The sequence below is a fragment of the Ornithorhynchus anatinus genome, chromosome X1, assembly GCF_004115215.2.
Source record: "Ornithorhynchus anatinus isolate Pmale09 chromosome X1, mOrnAna1.pri.v4, whole genome shotgun sequence".
Lineage (NCBI taxonomy): Eukaryota > Metazoa > Chordata > Mammalia > Monotremata > Ornithorhynchidae > Ornithorhynchus > Ornithorhynchus anatinus.
This window is the reverse complement of record NC_041749.1, coordinates 87,848,531-87,867,315: the sequence shown is the minus strand read 5'-3', so window position 1 is coordinate 87,867,315 and position 18,785 is coordinate 87,848,531. Positions and strand designations below refer to the sequence as shown.

At 47.0% G+C, this 18,785-nt stretch overlaps 1 long non-coding RNA gene across 1 annotated transcript in view; it reads left to right on the top strand.

The window, feature by feature from the left end:
• LOC114806300 overlaps window positions 1–18,404 on the top strand; it is a 38,457-nt gene extending 20,053 nt beyond the window's left edge. The window contains exon 3 of the long non-coding RNA XR_003754331.2: window positions 17,689–18,404. This is a non-coding gene — a long non-coding RNA (uncharacterized LOC114806300). The remainder of the gene's footprint in view (window positions 1–17,688) is intronic.
• Window positions 18,405–18,785: the final 381 nt, after the last annotated feature.

Sequence of the window (18,785 nt, the reverse complement as noted above, 5' to 3'; positions counted from 1 at the left end):
GTTAATCCTGGTTGAGGATGATGATGACCGCATGACAGGAAGGCTGAGGACTAAGTGCAACTGTGGGGCTTGGTCAGAATAGCCCCTGTTCACCCTGTCCCCTCCTCCCACTCCAGCCATTTTCACAGTCTCTCCTTTCCTGAGATTCAAATTGGCTCCACGAAAATAACTGAACAGTGTTGAAAAAGGACACTTACTGTGTGTTAATTATAAATCAACTAATTATCACTCCATCTCTGGGATTTCTGGATGCACTAAAAAAAATCTAACTGGATACTGTATTTGACTGGATGGAAATTCCTCCCTCTTCATATCTGACAGACCATCTCTCTCCCCACCTTATTAAAAGCACATCTCCTTCAAGAGGCCTTCCCCGACTAAGCCCTCATTTCCCCCACTCCATCTTCCTTCTGCCATTACCTTTGCACTTGGATTTGTTCACTTTATTCACCCCACTCTCAACCCCACAGCGCTTATGTACATATCCATAATTTAATGTTCATTCAATCGTATTTATTGAGCGCTTACTATGTGCAGAGCACTGTACTAAGCCCTTGGAATGTACAATTCGGCCACAGAACATTCCCTGCCCAATAATGGGCTCACAGTCTAAACAGGGGAGAAAGCAAAACAGAGCAAAACAAAACAAGCAGTCTGGCGTAAATATCATCAAGATAAATAGAATCATAGATATATACACATCATTAACAAAATAAATAGAGTAATAAATAATATATACAAATATGCAGTGCTGTAGGGGGGAAGGGGAGCAGAGGGAGGGAGAAGGAGGAATAGCGAGGGGTGCCTCCCTCTCTAGACTGTGAGGTCTTTGAGGAAAGGGAGTGTATTTATTAACTCTGTTATATGGTACTCTCCCAAGCATACAGTGCTGTGCACAGAGTAAGTGATTAATTAATACAACTGATTAATTAGGTTGAGATGCAGTTAGGCCGAATGAGATATTGTCTGTTAAAAGACAACTGAATTCATCATCCTCATCAACACTATTGGCTGAGTACCTGCAAGGTACAGAGCACCGGAGAAGAGTTGGAGGACACGCTGAATAATAATAATGATGGTATTTGTTAAGTGCCAGGGACAGTTATGTGCCAGGTACTGTATTAAGTGCTGGGTGGATACAAGCAAATTGAGTTGGACACAGTCCCTGTCCCATGTGGGGCTCACAGTCTCAATCCCCGTTTTACAGATGAGGTAACAAGCAGAGAGAAGTGAAGTGACTTTTCTAAGGTCACACGGCAGACAAGTGGCAGAGGTGGGATTAGGACCCATGACCTTGTGACTTCCAGACCCATGCTCTATCCACTACACTATGTTGCTTCTCAAGAAGAAATATTCTTCTCACTGAGGAAATATAAGATGGGATCCCTGTCTTTGAGGAGCATACAGTCTACTTGGGGAGACAGCAGGCATAAATTGATGGATATACAATAGCTAAAAGACATTGAGAAGAGATATAAATACTATCCACAAGTGGATAAATAAATCCCTCACCCATAACTAAATAGCCACCAAATGAAGTTCGTATGATGGTTCCATGACAGTTTGGCATACTTTGCTATACAAAATGTGAATGAAGTTTAATCCTGCGAGATGATCCCATTAAGAGGCACTTTATGGAATCGGCCGACCGGATCTCTGCAAACTTTATATTACGAAGTCGCCGGACTTTTCGAGCGGGGGGGCCGGGGTGGCCCCAGGGAAGAGGGAGGAGGGACTTCGAGCTGAAAGTCATGTGATGCGATGTAGAAAGTCTCAGGGCCGGGGCAGAGGAAGGGGTTTCTCTTCACTCTGCCTTTCTTTGGCCTGCTATGTGCAGCGTGGGGGCTGGTGTTTGTGAGATGGGCCGGTAGCCTGGAGGAAGAGTTTCATTTTGGAGATTAGATGGAGGAGGAAAAACGGGGAGTGGGGACAGGCAAACAAAAGATTTACAAATATTTCAATTATGGTCTTCTCTCATTTTCAAGTATTTGGGAATTAATAGGAAGCTGCTTGCTTTGGACTCTCTTTCCTCTCTCTCTGAAGCATGAGTCAGTCAGCAGTTTGTGCTTAATACTGGCCCCGGGGCTGGAGACGTTGACTGCAAATTGTAACATCTTACTTAAACAGTAATGCATTAAAGTAGTCCATTTTTTTCCACGGGGGAGGGGAGGATGGGGAGGAATCTGTTCATTATTCTGACCATCCACTTTCATGCCTGACCGTGATGTGTAATTTAAGCCAATTTGGGCTTCTATAAATAGAGTTGTTCCCTTTAAGCACTTGATATTCACCCCACCCTCAGCACTTATGTACCATTCTGTAATGTATTTTAATATCTGTCTCTCCCTCTAGACAACATGCTGGTGGGTAGGGAACGGGTCTACCAACTCTGTTGTATTATACTTTGCTTTTCAGGGTGCTTATTGAGCCAGAAGAAAGGGGTGTTGGAAGAGGGGCTTATGAGAGCAGAGCTGCCTCTGATCCACCTCCAGGGGAGGGGGAACCACCCTGGTAGGGGCTCAACTGGGCCCTAGGTGAGGGGCACCCTGCAGATGGCATCACCCCCATTGCTGCCTCCAATCCCAGATCGCTGTCCTCACCTCCCTCCATCTGTCCTCCTCCCCAGATTTCATTTCACACAGAGTGAACAGAGGGAGCGTTGGGGGATGCACTGGCCAAAGGAAAGGGTTGGGGGGTCTGGTGCATAACTACTTTGGAGGCAGGGATGTATAGATAAGCTGGGGAGAAACTCTGAACTAACACCTCCACAACCTTCCTCCACCAACCCAGACTTCATTTCTCTCCAGACTTCAATTCTCTTGGATCAATCAATAAATCAGTGATATTTAATGAGCACGTACTGATAGTAATGATAATAATATTTGTTAAGCGCTTACTATGTGCCAGGCACTGTACTAAGCGCTGGGGTGGATACAAGCAAATTGGGTTGGACACAGTCCCCTGTCCCACTTGGAGCTCAAAGTCTCAGTCCCCATTTTATTCATTCATTCAATAGTATTTATTGAGCACTTACTATGTGCAGAGCACTGTACTAAGCGCTTGGAATGTACAATTCGGCAACAGATAGAGACAATCGCTGCCCATTGACAGGTTTACAGTCTAATCGGGGGAGACAGTCAAAAACAATAGCAATAAATAGAATCAAGGGGATGTACATCTCATTAACAAAATAAATAGGGTAATAAAAATATATACAAATGAGCACAGTGCTGAGGGGAGGGGAAGGGAGAGGGGGAGGAGCAGAGGGAAAGCGGGGGGAAAGGGGGCTTAGCTGAGGGGAGGTGAAGGGAGGGGCAGAGAGGGAGCAGAGGGAGCAGAGGGAAAAGGAGAAGCTCAGTCTGGGAAGGCCTCTTGGAGGAGGTGAGCTCTCAGTAGGGCTTTGAAGAGGGAAAGAGAGTTTGGCAGAGGTGAGGAGGGAGGGCATTCCAGGACAGCAGGAGGATGTGGGCCAGGGGTCGACGGTGGGATAGGTGAGTAGGAGGGACGGTGAGGAGGTGGGCTCAGTGGAGCGGAGCCTACGGGGTGGGCAGTAGAAAGAGAGAAGGGAGGAGAGGTAGGAGGGGGCAAGGTGATGGAGAGCCTTGAAGCCTAGAGTGAGAAGTTTTTGTTTCGTGCAGAGGTTGATAGGCAGCCACTGGAGGTTTTTAAGAGGGGAGTGACATGCCCAGAGCATTTCTGCAGGAAGATGAGCCGGGCAGCGGAATGAAGAATAGACTGGAGTAGGGAGAGACAGGAGGAAGGGAGATCAGAGAGAAGGCTGACACAATAATCCAGCCGGGATATTATGAGAGCCTGTACCAGTAGGACAGCCGTTTGGGTGGAGAGGAAAGGGTGGATCTTGGCGATATTATAAAGGTGAGACCTTCAATAGTATTTATTGAGCACTTATTATGTGCAGAGCACTGTACTAAGCACTTGGAATGTACAATTTGGCAACAGATAGAGACAATCCCTGCCCATTGATGGGCTTACAGTCTAATCGGGGGAGACAGTCAAAAACAATAGCAATAAATAGAATCAAGGGGATGTACATCTCATTAACAAAATAAATAGGGTAATAAAAATATATACAAATGAGCACAGTGCTGAGGGGAGGGGAAGGGAGAGGAGCAGAGGGAAAGGGGGGAAAGGGGTCTTAGCGGCGGGGAGGTGAAGTGGGGGTGGAGAGGGAGCAGAGGGAAAAGGGGAATCTCAGTCTGGGAAGGCCTCTTGGAGGAGGTGATGAGGGAACTGAGACCCAGAGAAATGAAGTGACTTTCCTAAAATCACACAGCAAAGTGGCAGAGCTGAGATTAGAACCCATGACCTTCTGACTCCCAGGCCCGTGCTCTATCCACTACGCCATGCTGCTTCTCAAATTTATTAAGCACTTACTGTGTGCCAGGCACTGTTCTAAGTGTTGGGGTGTAAATACAAGATACTAGGGTTGGGCACAGTCCCTGTACCATATAGGGCTCACAGTCTTAATCCCCATCGTACGGATGAGGGAACTGAGGCACAGAGACGTTAAGTGACTTACCCAAGGTCACGCAGAAGACACATGGTGGAGCCAGGATTAAAACCCAAGTCCTTCTGACTCCTAGGCCCATGCTCTATCCACTAGACCATGCTGTGTCTCACCTACTTTGTGGAGAGTACTGCATTAAGTGCTTGGGAAAGCAAGGTGGGTGGAGGTTAGGGTGGGAGCAGGATTGCCAGCTGGGGTAGTGATAGAGTACAGTGCCCGGGGCATAATAAGCGCTTAACAAACATCATAAAAAGAAAAGAAAAAAGAGAGAAGGCAGGGAGTGGACTAGGGGATGGGCACTAGGGCACTAGTCATATGATTGGGGGAGGGGGAGACGGTGTCTTGTAGAATAATTCAACCTCTTCGCCTTGAGGTTGATGGAATTGACAGGACACCAGACAACTTGGAAGCCCACAAAATGATTGTCATGCAAATCACTCCTCTGTCATAACACTCCTATGATGAGACATCCAAGGTGGCAGAGGGCATGGAATGACTGGATCATTAAAATCATTCTGTCATTAAGACTGTTAGCCTTAGACTGTGAACCCCACGAGGGACAGGGACTGTGTCCACCCTGAGTGTCTTGCATCTATTCCAGAACTTAGAGCAGTACTTGGCACATAGTGAGCACTTAATAAATACCACAATTGCTATTATTAAACTATACCTTGTTGATTTGTGATGTGAACAGTGAGATTAATTTATTATGTAGTGACTGCCCTCTTTAAGACATGATAACTGGAAAATTCAAGTGAGGGAATGCCTGATTTGAAAATTCATTCATTCAATCCTATTTATTGAGCGCTTACTGTGTGCAGAACACTGTACTAAGTGCTTGAGAGAGTACAATACAACAAATTGATACCTGAACCAGCAGTCTGACATTAGGCCCAGCACTCTGAGTTCTAATTTTAATTCAAGTTTGAGTACCTCACCTAATTCTGAGTCTGCAGAAGGGGAGGACGGGAACTGCCCTATCCCTTACTTTAGGATGTGATCTGGATGAATGGAATCAGTAACGCAGTGCATTCTATCCAGCTCAGTGCTCTCCTCTGCTGAGGTTGATGAGGAAAGAGCTCAGGGGAATATCACTCTACCAGACCCTGTGGCCCGTACCAACCAGATAGAGTAGCCCCACCCGCTCTGTGTCTTTGATGGACTGTGGTTGCATGGGAGCCAACAGAACCTCCACAGTGGCAGCTTCACTGTTGTAATCGCCTCCTGGGCAATAGGCAGAGGCCAGACTGTATTGGACTTTCTCTGGTCCGCTGCTCTTGACATTGTAGACCACTCCTTTCTCCTGGAAATACTATCTAACCTTGGTTTTTCTTGGTTCACTTCTTGCTTCTGGAGTAAATCCTTCTCACCCTCTTTTGCCAGCCCTAACTGTAGGGGTCCTGCGAAGCTCAGTTCTGGGTCCTTTCCTCTTCATTCAATAGTATTTATTGAGTGCTTACTATGTGCAGAGCACTGTACTAAGTACTTCTTACTTTATACTGACACCCTTCAGTCGCTCACCTGCTCCCGCGGCTTCAACTACCATCTCCATGCAGATGACTCTCAAGCTACCTCAGTAGCCCTGTCCCCTCTCCTCTGCAATCACACACTTCCTCTTGCCTCCAGGACCTCCCCGCCCAGATGTTCTGCTGCCACCTTAAGCTTAATGTATCCAAAACAGACCTCATCTTCCCTCCCAAACCTCTACTCTGCCAAACTTTCTCATCACTGTTGACAACAACTTCACCCTCTCTGTCTCTGAAGTTCATAACCTTGGTGACCATTGAACATTTTTGAGAGGTGGAGAGACTTGTACAGAATGACGTTTTAGGAAGATAATCCGAGCAGCAGAGGGAAGGGCTGATGATGGCAAAAATCTAAAGAAAATGATAAAATCATCCCCTAGGTCGTGTCTGTCTCCCATTCTCTCTCCTTCCTCTGTCCCTCTCTGTTTCTCTTCTGTGTGTGTGTGTATCTATGTGTATTCACTTTATAAATAATAATAATAATAGTAATGGTACTCTTTATAAATAGTAGTGACAACAATTAAGATGGCAATAATGACAAGCAGAACTATAAGAAAGACATGTCCATTCATAGTTCTTTCCATTTCTGACTGATCTTTCTTTGGGAAATAAGATATTTTTCTTCTAAAGCTAGATATTTTCTCATTTTTCCTCTCTCAGCACACACATGTACCCGCACATGAATAATCCCCACCCCCCACCCCAGCCCCCACACCTCCCTTCTCTATTCTTGACACCTGCTCCCAGCTGCTCTTGTTTCTTTTCAGCTCTGCCTCCTTCCCAGCCTCCCTCCCTTTGGGATATTTAAGATGCATCAAAGAAACAATGCCCAGAGCCCTTGCATCTCTGCAGCACAATTTAACGCTGTACTATAAATTGAAGCTTCAGAAACCACCAGGCCCAATGCAATCCTATTCGCGGATTAGGGAGCTCGGGCTAAGCAGACCTCGAAATGGGAACTCGGCAACTGGACTAAATCAATTTGATTCACCTAAAGGGCAAAACCACCATTCAAATGCAGAAAAGGCAGTTGGGCCCAGCTACCAGTCCCTCCTGAGCCTGAGTTGTGGAGAGACCAGTAAGGAGAGGGGCCTGACCTTTACAGGCTGAGGGGGTCTCCCCTGCCCCCATTTGACTCTCCGCTGTCCTCTTTAATTACCTTTCTGCCCTGAGGGCTATCGGCAGACTCGGTGAAGGGAGTGAAAGGAAGCTCTAGGAGACCACGAGCCAGACACAGCCACCCGGCCTAGGGTTAGTTAAAGGCTGGTGTGGGTGGTGGGAAAGGACCCATCAGCCCTGGCAGCAGTGGTGATCGTGGTGGCGTGGTATTAGGGAGCAGAAGGGGAAGGAACCACTTCTTTCTTAGTTTACCACCTGCTAAGCACTTTTCTAAGCACTGGGGTAAATACAAGCTTTTGCTCTGAGAGCCACTCTCTTCTTGATAGCAGTCCACCATGTAGGTCCATCCTCAGGAATTGATTCCCAGTTTTCAGCTGGGATACAGCATCGTTTGAGGCTTGGTTTTACTGTGTCCTTAAAACACTTTCTCTTCCCTCCTTGCTTTTGGTTTTCCCAATTTCTATCCTCTCTCGACTCCCCAGTTTTCAGCTGTGATGCCAAATCTCATACCACGCTTGACAAATACCATTACCACTGCACATTGAAACGTCCGTCTGGGTGACTGCAGGACTTCAATCAATCAGCAGTATTTATTGAACACTTACTGTGTTCATGGCACTGTACAAAGTGTTTGAGAGAGTTCAATAGAGTTAGTAAACATGATCCCTGCTCTCAAGGAGTTTACAAATAGCCGGATTGATCCATTCGGGATATGCCAATCAATCATATTTATTGAGCACATACCTTGTACAGAGCTGACTGCATCCAAGACTGAGCTCCTTATCTTCCCTCCCAAACCCTGTCCTCTCCCTGACTTTCCCGTCACTGTGGATGGTACTACCATCTTTCCCGTCTCACAAGCCTGCTGCCTTGGTGTCATCCTTGACTCTGCTCTCTCATTCACCCCACGCATCCAATCCATCACCAAAACCTGTCACAACAGCGCCAAGATCCGCCCTTTCCTCTCCATCCAAACTGCTACCTTGCTGGTACAATCTCTCATCATATCCTGACTGGATTATTGCATCAGCCTCCCCTCTGATCTCCCATCCTCCTGTCTGTCCCTGCTTCAGTCTATACTTCACTCTGCTGCCCGGATTATCTTTCTACAGAAACGCTCTGGGCATGTCACTCTCCTCAAAAACCTCCAGTGGTTGCCTATCAACCTTTGCATGAAGCAAAAACTCCTCACTCTTGGCTTCACAGCTCTCCATCTCCTTGCCCCCTCCTAACTCACCTCCCTTCTCTCCTTCTATAGCCCACCCAGTACACTCTGCTCCTCTGCCGCTAACCTCATCACGGTCCCTCGTTTGCGCCTGTCCCACCATCGACCCCTGACCTGGAACATCCTCCCTCCTCACATCTGCCAGACTCTCTTCCCCTCTTCAAAGCCCTACTGAGAGCTCAGCTCCTCCAGGAGGCCTTCCCAGACTGAGCCCACCTGTTCCCTCTGCCCCTCCTCCCCTCCCCATCCCCCCCACTCCCTCCCTCTGCTCTACTCTCTTCCCCTCCCCACAGCACTTGTGTATATTTGTATACATTATTTATTACTCTATTTTATTAATGTGTTTACATCTATGATTCTATTTATCTATTTTGATGGTATTGATGCCCGACTACTTGCTTTGTTTTGTTTTGCTGTCTTTCTCCCTCTTTTAGACTATGAGCCCAGTTTTGGGTAGGGATTGTCTCTATCTGTTGCTGAATTGTACATTCCAAGTGCTTAGTACAGTGCTCTGCACACTTTAAGTAGTCAATAAATACTACTGAATGATTGAATACAGAGCACTGTATTAGGTGCTCGGGGAGTACAATATAACAAAGTTGGTAGACATGTTCCCTGTCCACAATAAGCTTACAGTCTAGAGGGGGAGGCAGACATTAATATACATCAGTAAATTATGGATTTGTACACAAATGCTGTGGGGCTGAGGGATGGCTGACTAAAGGGTGCAAATCCAGCTGGAAGGGCAATGTAGAAGGGAGTGGAGAGAAGGAAATGAGGGCTTAGGCAGGGAAGGCCTCTTGGAAGAGATGTGCCTTCAATAAGGCTTTGAAGGGAGGGAGAGTGTTGGTCTGTCTGCTATGAAGAGGGAGGGAGTTCCATGGGCAAGATGTTGGTGGTGAGATAGACGAGATCGAGGTACAGTGAATATGTTGGCATTAGGGGAATGAAGCGTGCAGGCTGGGTTGTAGTAATAGAGCATAGAGATAAGGTAGGAGGGGGCAAGGTGATTGAGGGCTTTAAAGCCGATGGGAAGGATGGTAAAGCTGAAGGAAAATCATTAATGTTGGTGTCCAGTGTAGCATCATCTGACTTGTGCCCATTCGGCTAGGGCCACTGTCAGAGTTTCCAACACCGAGAACAGAAGTCGGGATGGCCTCAGCAGCCCTGGTAGAATTCAACTGTTCTGAGCCATAGAGATTTGTAATTTATTTTACTGTCAATCTCCCACAGTCACTCCCTGAGATGATGGTCGGGAAGAAATAAAAGCTTCTCCCCTCTCTCCACCCTACTCTTGACCTTCCTCCTGCTCTATCTTTCTCTCTTCCTCTTGACTGTGCTACCCTCTATCCCCTCTTTCTGTCCTATTCCATTTTGCTCACATACTAATAATAATAATGGTGGTATTTGTTAAGTGCTTACTACGTGCCAGGCACTGTACTAAGAGCTGGGGAGAATACAAGCAAATCGGGTTGGACACAGTCCTTGTCCCACGTGGGGCTCTCAGTCTCAATCCCCATTTTACGGATGAGAAGTGACAGGCACAGGGAAGTGAAGTGACTTGCCCAAGGCCACATAGCAGACAAGAGGTGGAACCGGGATTAGAACCCATGACCTTCTGACTCTCAGGCCCACGCTCTATCCACTCACTACATCATGCTGCCTAAAAAAACCCAGAAACCCGACTGCCTGTGGCTCTGCCTTTGAAAGCATGGAGACCAAGGGGGAGGTGCGGATTTGAAAGCCAGCTCTACCACCGAAGAGCTGCGGGACCTCGTCCCTCTCTCCCCCCTCCATGGAAAGGATCAAGCCCAGCAAGTGGTCAGGCCAGCTGTGAAGCTCATAGGTGGATCCTGAGCTTCCCGATCCAAATTCCCACCAGAGGGGAAGCAGGAGGTAGGTTGTTCAGACTGCCCATGCCTCATCCAGCTATTATGACAACGGCCCCTGCCTACCGCAGACCATATGGGACGTGTTAGAGTAATTACATTTTGGGAAGTGAAGTCTTGTAGCTGAGAAGTTGGAGGCAGGGTCAGCCCATGGTGGGGGGAGGGGCACCGCTGCCATATGCCTGCCTTCAGGAGAGGCCCCATCCACCTAGTCCCTAGGAGTCCATTTTTCACACTGCTCCTTGGCTATCAAGGGGAGAAAATAATTAAATGGTGACTCATTTACATTATTTATTGACTTTAAGCAACAGCAAACCAATGTCTAGAGCAGGCCAATGGAGGGGGGGGGGAATAAAAAAAAAAACTGGGCGAAAGAGGGTAAGGAGGGAAAGAGAGAGGTATCTTGGTTTAGACTGATGAAATTGGAGCCTAAAAGCTGTGGGTTTGGCTGGGATTTGAATTGGCCTGAATCACTTCAGGCAACTCATGCCAAAGAAGTTGAAGTTCTGCTCTCAACTGCTGAAAGGTTATTTCTGAATCAGGGTTGAAAGTGTTGGGGTGAGAGTCCTTAAGCATGGAATTTACACTTTTAAACTCCCCCAACTTTGAACTGTCAGGAATTTTTGAGCACCAAGAGGGACAAAAGTGGGACCGAGCGTTCAAACACATGGTGGCAAGAAAAACAAAAAGCAAGAGAGCTGGAAATAGAGAGAGACACAGACAGGGACTTACAGATAATCCCAAATACAGTGTGGGGGGCAGAAACATACTTATACACAACCTATAATCATCCATTCGCCTGGCTGACAGAATAAAAATAAATGACCCTTGGAATGTGTCTAGCGCTTTCATTTTTCCCAAGCACTTTCACATAACCGATGTCATTTACTTCCTCGCACCATCCCAGTGAGGTAGGGAGAGATAAATGTTTCTATCCCCATTTACACAGGCAGAAACTGAAATTCAGAGGGGCTAAGCATGGCTTAGTGGAAGGAGCACGGGCTTGGGAGTCAGAGGTCAGGGGTTCTAATCCTGACTCCACCACTTGTCAGCTGTGTGACTTTGGGCAAGTCACTTAACTTTTCTGTGCCTCAGTTACCTCATCTGTAAAATGGGGATTAAGATGGTGAGCCCCATGTGGGACAACCTGATTACCTTGTATCTACCCCAACGCTTAGAAAAGTGCTTGGCACATAGTAAGCGCTTAACAAATACCATCTTCATCATCATTTGCCTGAGGTCACACAGCAGGTCAATGACAGGCCTGGGGTAAGAACTCAGAGCTCTAAATTCCCAAAACTAGACCGTGCTGCTTTCCCACATATTATCAGTTCCAGGGAGTACTGAGCTGAGCATCAGCAGTGACTGAGGCAGCCACTACTAGCTCCTCAGTTTTCCTGTCTCTATTGGCCCTAGTGCCCTTTTAGGGTCGCACCTGGAGAGTTTCCAGTCCTCTACCAGTCTGGACTACGGGAGGGAGAGTCAAGCAGAGGCCTACCCATTCCATTTCAAGCTAGGGCAGCGGCTAGCGAGTGGAGGGCCATCTCCACAAGTCAAAACTCACCTGGGCAGCAGTGGCACGGGAGAGAGCCGAGAGCGGGGACTCAAGTTTACTGCACAGAAGGAGGCAATGGTAAACCACTTCCGTATCTTTACCAAGGAAACTCTATGGACTCACTACCAAAATGATTGCAGATGGAGGCGGGGCATTCTGGGAGAGGGGTGTCCACGGCGTAGCTATGGGTCGGAGATGACTTGACAACATTACACAAGACTGGCCCTAGAAGAGGGCTACCTACAGACTCCAAGCAATTTGAGGAGCTGATGGTGGCTGCCTTAGTCACTGCTGTTACTCAACTCTGTGCATCCGAAAACACGACTTTCGGCCATGGTAGCAGGAGGAGGAGGAGGAGGAGCATCATAAACATCAGTGGTAGTTATCGAGTGCTTACTACGTGTAGAGTACTGTACTAAGTGCTTGGGAGAGTACAGTGCAACAGAGTCTGCAGGCACATTCCCTGCCCATGATGATGGCCTAGTGGAAAGAGCACAGGCCTGGGAGTCAGGGGACCTGGGTTCCCATTCTAGATGTGCCAACTGTTGGCTGTGTGACCTTGGGAAGTCACTTAACTTCTTTGTACCTCGGTTACCTCATCTGCAAAATTGGGATTACATCCTCCTCCCTCCAATTTAGACTTTGAGCCCTATGTATCTACCTCAGTGCTTAGAAGAGTGCTTGACACATAGTATGCGCTTAACAAGTACCATAAAAAAAGACTTTGCTGGTCTTGCCAGGCTTTTGTAATTCATTTTAATGTCTGGCTTCCCTAGTAGAATGTAAACTCCTTGAGGGTAGTTACTTAGGACTTGGAGGAGCAGCATGGTCTAGTGGGAAGAGTACAGGCCTGGGAGTCAGAAGACCTGGATTCTAATCCCAGCTCTGCCATGTGCCTGTCATGTGATCGTGGACAAGTCACTTAACTTCACTGTGCCTCAGTTACCTCATCTGTGAAATGGAGATTCAATACCTTTTTTCCCTTCTACTTAAATCGTGAGTCCCATATGGGACAGGGATTGTTTCTGACCTGTTTATCCTCTATCTTGCCCAGAGCTTAGAACAGTGCTTGACACATAGTAAGCATTTAATAAATACCACAATTACTATTATTATTAGGACAGTTTTCTGTACCCAGTAAGCACTCAGTAAATGTCATTAGTTGACTGACTGGAAAAGTGAGGAATGAAGGCTGAAATGCCTGACAGTCCTGCCTAGTGCCAGATAGATGGTTAAATTGCTTTTGCTGGGCAACTCATTGCAAATCACAGTCATCTCACAGATTCTCTGTACAAATAGCTACAGGGGTTTTTCTCTCTGACCTGAGGTCGGAATCTAGAAGTCATTTCTAGTACCTGACAACTGAAACCCCCCAGCACAGCCTGCCAATCAGAGATGGGGGGCAGGGGGGAGCATCTCCACCTGCCCACCCCTCATACCTATTATGGGTCTTGGTTATGGAGGCAGTGTGGGGGAGGAGGGAGAAAGAGAGAGAGAGAGGATGGGGGGGAGAGCCGGGGAGAGAGGGAGAGAGAGAGAATGCCAAAAAGAAAGATTAGGGTCATATCTGGAGAAAGTTGACTCTTACCCAGGAACTGCCTGGTCCCTTTTCAAGGCCGCTAATCTCCCCAGCTCTCTGCATTGCCACTTAGCAGAGTTAGAACGTTCATGACGGGGGTTCTCTTGGGGCAGAAAGAAGAAGTGTGGGTATGGAAAGTTTGCTGCTTGCTGGGTTGAGTGTCCAGAAACACGGGACAGTTCTTTCTCCAGGCTGGGATCAGAAAAGGAAATAACCAATATCGTAAGATTTACCGTGGCTAGGGTGGAACGTGGTTGTACTGAAATTTGACCACCTGTCAGGTCACCTGAAAGACAACTAGAAGGTCCTCCTCTCTCCTCCCCCTCCAAGGAAAAAAATTCCTGGTTTCAGCCTTAAGGACAGCAGAAAGTATAGCCCGTAAGGGCAGTGGCTGGTGAGTTCAAAAATGATGCCCTGCCCCCTAGCCCCTATCTCTCCCATGACCACTTCTACCAGTGTTGCTCTCTGATTTTATTGCTGTCTATCTGTCCCTCTGCCCCATCTCCCTCTCCTCACTCCATGTAATATGATCACTTTACTCTGAACAAGACCTGGCAAATCTGCCATGTCCCTGAACCTTCATTTAGTGAATGGATGGGGAGAGAATGAGCTATGCTCAGCAGAACAATAATAATAATAATAACGGCATTTGTTAAGCACTTACTATGTGCAAAGCACTGTTCTAAGTGCTGGGGTGGTTACAAGGTGATCGGGTTGTCCTACGTGGGGCTCACAGTCTTAATCCCCATTTTACAGATGTGGTAACTGAGGCACAGAGAAGTGAGTGACCTGCCCAAGGTCACACAGCTGACAAGTGGCAGAGTCGGGATTAGAACCTCTGACTCCCAAGCCCGTGCTCTTTCCACTGAGCGACGCTGCTTCTCCGAGGGCTCCTCAACCACAAGGCAGCAGAAGAGGGGTTAGAGGTCAGGCCTCCTTCACGATAGTTCCCTCCTTTCTCCAACAGACACTGGATCTCCCTTTATGCTTTTCTCCCCAGTGTTTAAAACTGTCTCTTTTCCCCCATCGGGTTCTGACTTCTGGGTCCCTGATTTCCTAGAGATTCAAATCCCAAGAGAATATCTTGGATTCCCTCTGACCCAGTCTTGAGATAAAATGGATGGGTTAAGGTGTGCATGGCAAAGCTGCCTTAAGTGGATTTGATGGTGCTGTCTATTTAATGTCTCTCCAAGTATTGGATGAGAGTAAATACAGACAGCCCATATGGCACATTAGTAAACAGCACACTGATTGTTTTGATGTGTTGTGTTACCGAGTAAGTCATTTCACTCAGCAGCCCACGCTGCTCCAGGCTGGGGCTTGGTACGACGACTCAGTGCCCGGGGGAAAATGAACCCAGAGAGCAGTGGGGTCCAGTGGGCTGGGCAGAACATGGAGCAGGCAACCTGGGTTCTCTTTCCATTTCTATCACCGGCTGAGGAGTTCTGGAAAAGTCTCTATCTCTCCCCTTGTAACGCCAGACCATGACTTCCTCATCCATGGGAGCAATGAGAGGTACCTAGAGATCCTTGGAATCAATCCATCAACAGTATTGAGTCTGTGCAAACTGTGGGCAGAGCACAGTTCTAAGTCACTGAGAACACACAATAGATGTAATAGACCCAGTGCCTGTCCTCAGTGACTTTACTATCTAATGAAGGAAAGCAGGCATCCCAAAGAGTGAGAGCAGAGGGAAAATGGGAGAAATGCTTGGTAATAGCGAGAGAATGGAAAGATGAATGGTTCAGTACATAGGATATGTGAGTCTCATAGTGGATACAGCACAGGCCTTGGGGTCAGAAGGTCTTGGGTTCTAATTCCAGCTCTGCCACTTGTCTGCTGTGTGACCTTGGGCAAGGCACTTCACTTCTCTGGACCTCAGTCACCTCATCTGTAAAATGAGGATTGAGAATGTGAACCCCACGATGGGCAGGGACTGTGTCCAACCCTATCTGCTTGTATCCAGCCCAGTGCTTTGTACAGGGCCTGACACATAGTAAGCACCTCACAAATACCATAATAATAATAATAATAATAATAACTTGTATACTTAAGTGTTAAGAGTGGCTGTTGGGATGACACAACTTGGGGTGGTGCCAATTAACTGGGGAATGCTTCCATGAAGGAGTTGAAATTTCAGGGCTTTGAAGACGGGGAGAGCTGTGTTCTGGTGGATTTGAATGGGAAGGGAATTCCCGGCAGAAAGGAGGGTGTGAGCAAGGGGTCAAAGGTGGGAGAGGTGGGGAGGAGTGAAGACCACATGCTGGGGAATAGCCGGTGAGCAGAGAAGATATATAAGAGGGAGAGAGGTGGTGGAGAGCCTAGAAGCCTCGAATTGTAAGAAGTTTCTGCTTGATGTGAAAGGAAATGAGCAGCCAATGGAGGGTTTTGAAGACTGGAGAGATATGTGTCAAAGGACATTTCAGAGAGATAAGATGGGCATCAGAGTGTAGTATAGAATGAATGGGTATTAGGTTAAATGCAGAGAAACCAATGATGAAGCTGCCACAATGACCTTGTCAGGAGACGATGAGGTCTTGAGCCAGAGCCAGAGGAAGAGGAAGAGAGAGAGCCAGGAAATTTTGGGGAAGGGGAAAAAAACCGAGAGATTTTGTGACAGGCTGAATGTGAGACTTCAGAAGCAGCGTGGAGTTGAAGATGGCACTAAGTTAAGAGTGGCTGAGAGCTTCTGGGACAGGGACAATGATGGTGTTATAGACTGGGATGGAATAGTGAGGAGGAGAGGAGTGGGTTTAGGAGGGAAGATGGAGAGTTCAGTTTAGCCAGGTTGAGTTTCAGGTTTGGGTGGGCCATTCAGGTGGAGATGTAGTAAGCGCTTAACAAATACCAACATTATTATTATTATTAGATGTCCCTGTAGATGGGAGGAAATGAGAGATTACAGAAGAGAGAGAGGGGTCAGGGCCAGGGAGGTAGACTGGAGAGTCAGTCACATAGGGGTGGTATCTGAAGCCACGTGAGAGTGTGAGATCCCTGTGAGAGTGAGTGTAGAGTGAAGAAAATGTTATGACTGAAGAACTTAATTTAGAGATATTTAGGGAAGCTTCCTGACTGTTGGACCTGTTGGTTCTTGCAACTGACTATCCAGCATGATTGTGAATACAATTAGAGCATGGCACATGCAGACCTTGCTTCTCGAGCTGACACACTTTTTCCCAATGAAAAGTACAGCGGCCTTTTCAGAGGACCACAGTAACTCACTAACCTAGGACTCTGGGGGCCTGAAACAGTTCATGGGGCTTCCACCGGTGCCTGACAAAAACCAGAAAGTATCTTCAGCTCTAGGAGTGTCAGAATCTGACTTCCTGTATATTAATGTCTGTCTCCCCATCTAGACTGTAAGCTTGTTATGGGCAGGGAATATATCTGTTTATTGCTATTCTATAATCTCCCGAACGTTAAGTAATAGTGCTTCGCACACAGTAAGCACTCAAAAAATACGACTGAATAAATAAGTGAAATGTGAAACCAATGAGTGTACTGGCAGTTCTGCCACACCAGGCCAGAGGAGGGAGGAGTCAGTCAGGCAACCTTCCCCATGGTATCATCACCATTTGCTCTCCTAGCCAAGGACAGAAAAGCCCAACTCCACCATTCCTGTTTCAGAGTGAGCATCTCTAACGGATCCAAGCATAAACAAGAGAATCGAAAGCACTGGAAATCTGGTTCATATGATACTTGCCCACGAGCGAAAGGCCCTCACTAGCAGAACAGGACCAAGAAATAATCAGGCATCACTGATCCCACTCTGGAGACAGAAAAATGATGCCTTTTGATTAGCCTTATTCTCTTTAATTAACACATTAACCAAAGTCCTAGTAGAACCGACTACAAGTGAGGTCAGTAGCCTCCCCAAATAACACAATACGAGATTCAATTAAGCTGTACTTTTGCTGTTTCTCATATCCAATTTAAACAAGCTGGTGAAATCCATGGTGCTATTACCTTTCGGAATTAGAGGGAAAGGAGCTGGAGTTGAAAGAGTCTCTCATTTCTGATTTAACGGATACTATAAAATTACTCTCGGCTTCTTCCCTGCATCGTTTCTTGGCTTGTATATGCATCCGTCAGTGCTATATATACAGGCTGGGTTGTAATTTGTCATTTTCACTCCATCTGCCCAACGAGATCCCAGAGAAGCTGCCATGCAGGCTGCCTCCACTTCTACCTTTTTATTTTATTATTATTACTCACAAATTGATTTACCCGATGCTTATTATTTTGGGGTTTTTTTCTTTCCCTCCAGTGACTGAGCTGTCTTGAAAGGCAACAAGGAGACATTAGTGAGAAGTTGCAGATGTGATGGTGATGATAAATCCCTGACAAGAGGCTCCATGTGATTGACAAGATGTGATGGACCAGCTTTTCTCACACCCCAGGGTCTTCCTCCCCACCTCTTTTAAAACCCTTCCTGCCACAAAGCCTGGTTCTTCTGCGGGAAGGATGGCATGTGCTAGCTCTGTTCCTCGCTTTAACTCTGCCATTCAGCAATCCTAAATGAGAATGGACCCTCTCTGGGAATACAGGTGACAGCTATATGAAGGCCTAACCAATTCCCTCTCAGGCGTGCCATTAAAATGAACACCCTGGCTGAATTCCAGTGACAGGACACTTACTGTGGGAATGATTCACCCACGTGAGGAATAAAACTGGGTGAAACCTCTGCAGACTCTCTGAGAGGGGCTCCACAGAGAAGCTAAACTGCCATTTATAAAGAGAGGCTGTCGGGGACTTCTCGAGGGCTCTGAATTTTGGCTCTCTGCCTTCTGTGGCCGAGTCTAATTTTGGAGTGTGTAACAAACACTCTCTTTCCCGCCGTGGATTTTGCCTTCACTGCACACATGTGAATTTTTGCCCATTCCTGGGACTATGGTGTATGTTACTGGGTGCCTCTAGAAAACCAAGTCAAGCCAAGAGCCATGGAGTTCTCTACAATCAAGACCATTAATTCTTTTTGTGTGTGTGTGGTATTAAGTGCTTACTATGTGCCAGACACCGTAGTAAGCACTGGGGTAGATACTAATAAGGTTGCACACAGTCCATGTCCCCCATGGGGTTCACAATCTTAATCCAATTTTAAACATGAGGTAACTGAGGGAAAAAGAAGTTAAGTGGCTGTCCCAAGGTCACACAGCAGACAAGTGGCAGAGCTGGGATTAGAACCCAGTTCCTTCTGACTTCCTGGCCTGTGCTTTTTCCACTAGCCCACACTGCTTCTTTGATTCGTTTGTATGGCATGGAAGGATCGTGGTCCTGAGTGAAGATTCAGCACACACTACACATTGCTTCCTGTGTCACCCCTGCACACCACATCCCCTCCCTTCAACCCTCCAGTCCCTGAAA